The sequence below is a fragment of the Hyla sarda genome, chromosome 7 (genome assembly GCF_029499605.1).
Source record: "Hyla sarda isolate aHylSar1 chromosome 7, aHylSar1.hap1, whole genome shotgun sequence".
NCBI lineage: Eukaryota > Metazoa > Chordata > Amphibia > Anura > Hylidae > Hyla > Hyla sarda.
The window spans coordinates 139,792,887-139,796,566 of NC_079195.1; the positions used below are offsets into that span (position 1 = coordinate 139,792,887).

At 42.0% G+C, this 3,680-nt stretch overlaps 1 long non-coding RNA gene across 1 annotated transcript in view; it reads left to right on the forward strand.

The window, feature by feature from the left end:
• LOC130281869 (uncharacterized) overlaps positions 1-1,575 on the forward strand; it is a 41,087-nt gene extending 39,512 nt beyond the window's left edge. Inside the window, exon 3 of the long non-coding RNA XR_008846143.1 lies at positions 1,233-1,575. This is a non-coding gene — a long non-coding RNA (uncharacterized LOC130281869). The remainder of the gene's footprint in view (positions 1-1,232) is intronic.
• The last annotated feature ends 2,105 nt before the right edge of the window (positions 1,576-3,680 follow it).

Sequence of the window (3,680 nt, forward strand, 5' to 3'; positions counted from 1 at the left end):
GCCTACCCCGCCAGGGCCGATCTGAGGATCTCACTAAACCATCCAATCGGTAGTAGAGACAGGTGGTGTGTACAAAGGGCAGGGACTTAATGATCCCGAGCTTATGACCCACACTTAGTTGGAATTCTTCTTTCATGGAAAATAATTGCAATCCAGAATTCCTATCACGAACGGGGTTCAGCAGGTTACCCGCACCTGTCGGCGAATTATAGACACACGCTGTTCTGTTCAGTGTAGTGCGCGTGCAGCGCACGATCTCGCCATTGATCGTGCAATGTAAGTGGTTAAGAAAGCCTCTTGGGTACTGCTGATGCCTACTCCTGACTGCTCCTGTGTCTTTCAGGAACTACTTGCCTTCATGATGCTTCTGGGCTTGGGCCTTTAATTTCAGGATTTTTGAAATAGATACATACATGGTTAATTTAAATTTAAACATTTAAGGTGCAATGTGTGGAGTTATTAAACCCTCTTGGGTACAATTTTCTGATAATTTTCTTAGTAATAAACTTGAATTTTCCAGAATAATAACAATTACACCATTGAACGCTTGTGTGTGATTTTTTGATTAAAATTTTCAAAAATAATAAGGAGATGGATGAACTCTGCTTCTTTATTTCAGAAAACATTACTTTAGAGAAGAATGTCTTTTTGTGGTCCACCGTCCTGCATGGACTCTTGGATATGCGCTTGTTCTTAACAAAAGATACAAAAAAAAAATGGCCGGTCATGCGCCTACATCTCACGGCCACATGAGCCCTGTGGTGGCTTGTTAGATTAGGTCCTTTGTACCCACACACCGAGGTCAGGGGCACTAAAAGTTTGATTTAAATTTCAAATAAAAAATCAGACATTTCAATGGTCTCCTCATGCTGCAGCCAACTCCAGGCTGCGTCATATAGGTAATATATAGGTAGCACCCACTGTCCTAAATCTTCTTCAGAAATTTCAGAATTTGTTGTGTTTTTTTCCTAGAGATTGTGTAGCCCTGGTGTGTAGTCATGCATCAGCCAACTCCAGGCTGTGTCATTCAGCCAAAATATAGGTAGCACCCGCTGTCCTAAATCTTCTTCCAAAATTTGAAAAATGCTTGTGTTTTTTCTTTGGGATTGTGAAGCTCTGGTGTGTACTCATGCATCAGCCAACTCCAGGCTGTGTCAGTCAGGCAATATATAGGTAGCACCCGCTGTCCTAAATCTTCTTCAAAAATTTCAAACATTTTTGTTTTTTCTTAGGGATTGTGAAGCCCTGGTGTGTACTCATGCTGCTTCCTGCTACACTCTGTCAGCCCGTTGGTCCTGTGACAGTGTGCGACTCCGCCTACACATCCTCCACTCTGTCCTAAGCCTCCACTGCCCGGACAAGTCTCAGTGGCCCTTCAGCATACCATGTGTGCAAGGCACGGCGGTGTCACGCTGTTCTTCACATGGTTTGCCTTGGCGAAAAGTCTTGGAAACAATGGCCGGTCAAGGCAATGGAGACGTTGCGCCTACATCTCACATGTTGTTGGATTTGGTCCTTTGTACTCACACGCTGAGGTCCGGGACACTCAAAGTTTGATCTAAATTTCAAATAAAAAAAATCAGACATTTCAATGGTCTCCTCATGCATCAGCCAACTCCAGGCTGTGTCATTCAGCGAATATATGGTTTACTGATGCCGCTGCTGGGCCTGGGTCTGGGAAATTCAAATTTTATCATAGGCAGCACCCGCTATCCAAAATCTTCGGTTGAAATTTCTAAATTCATCTTTTAATCTTAGGGATTATGAAGGCCTAGTGCCTACTCATGCTGCTGGCAACTCCAGGCTGTGCCATTCATCCACTATATGGTCTCCTCATGCTGCGCCAACACCTCCACACTGTATCATTCAGCCACTATATGGTGCCCTCATGCTTCAGCCTCATCCAAGCTGTGTCATTCAGCCACTTTATAGTGTCCTCATGCTGCCAACACCTACACGCTGTGCCATTCAGCCACTATATGGTCTCCTCATGCTGCCAACACCTCCACACTGTGTCATTCAGCCACTATATGGTCTCCTAATACCAGGCTCTGTCATTGTGCTGCTGTGCGGAAGTAATTCTTAAAGCGATGCCGGTAATCTGCATGTTATTCTGAATAACAGTATTATTTCACTACCCCAGCACACTCCATATGTGTTTTAGAACACAGCAAAGTGTTCTATACCCCTATTGAGGCTGTCTGTAGGCCAGAAATACCCTTTTTTAATATAGATTCACCGCAAAAAAAATTCAGATCGAAACAAACTTTTTCAGAAAATTGGGCGAATCAGCCGAATCTAATTTTTCAAAAGTTCGCTCATCTCTACTTATTGGGAATTTCACAAGAAAAACAATGATGTGCTTGGTTTTAATGTACCTTTATTCTTTCATGAGTTATTTACAAGTTTCTGACCACTAATAAAATGTGTTCAATGTGCTGCCCATTGTGTTGGATTGTCAATCTTGTATCTTCACAGCATAGACAATTGCCTTCAGATGATCCCAAAGATAAAAGTATAAGGTGGTCAGATCGGGAGACCTTGGGGGCCATTCAACTGGCCCACGATGACCAATCCACTTTCCAGGAAACTGTTCTTTTAGGAATGCTCGGACCTGACATCCATAATGTGGTGGTGCACCATCTTGCTGGAAAAACTCAGGTAACATGCCAGCTTCAGTGCATAAAGAGGCATACACATTATCATGTAGCATTTTCGCATATCCAATGGCCTTGAGGTTTCCATTGATGAAGAATGGCCCCACTATCTTTGTACCCCATGTACCACACCATACCATCAATTTTTGTGTTCCAACAGTCTTGGAGGGGTCTATCCAATGTGGGTTAGAGTCAGACCAATAGCGGTGGTATTGTTTGTTTACTTCACCATTCACATAAAATTTTGCCTCATTACAGAACAAAATCTTCTGTGTAAACTGAGTGTCTTGTTCCAATTTTTGTTTTGCCCATTCTGCAGCACCTAAAACTATGGATACTGGAAGCCTGTGCTAGCATTTCTCCTGCGGTGTTGCTATCAGTGTGTGAAGAGTGGGAGAAGAGGGTTGCATAGACAATCCAACACATTGGGCAGCACATTGAACACATTTTATAAGTGGTCAGAAACTTGTAAATAACTCATGAAAGAATAAAGTTACGTTAAAACCAAGCACATCATTGTTTTTCTTGGGAAATTCCCAATAAATTTAATGTGTCACATGACCCTCTTACTATTGAAAAAAACAAAAGTTGAATTCAAAATGTCCGACTTCAAAATGTCCGCCATGGTCAACACCCATTTGAAAAGATTCCCCCCCCCCCCCCCGCATATACTAATGTGCCACAAACAGGAAGTTAATATCACCAACCATTCCCATTTTATTCAGGTGTATCCATAGAAATGGCCCACGCTGTACATTGTTTGTTTCCATAGCCATGAATGTGCCACCCTGTGTATATTAGTTTTAAGTCAAAAAATCCTTTTAATTTTCTTATTTTGAATGTCATTTTCAACTTAAATTTTTTTGTGACTGACAAAGAAAAAGCACCCAAATGCGTTCAAATCAAATATATTGTGGTCCAATGTCTACAATAGATGAAAATTCAGTCAAAATAAGAAAAAGTCAGATTTAGGCCCCATGCTCAAGCAACAGCCGTATCTATGGCTTCTTACTGCATGTGCAT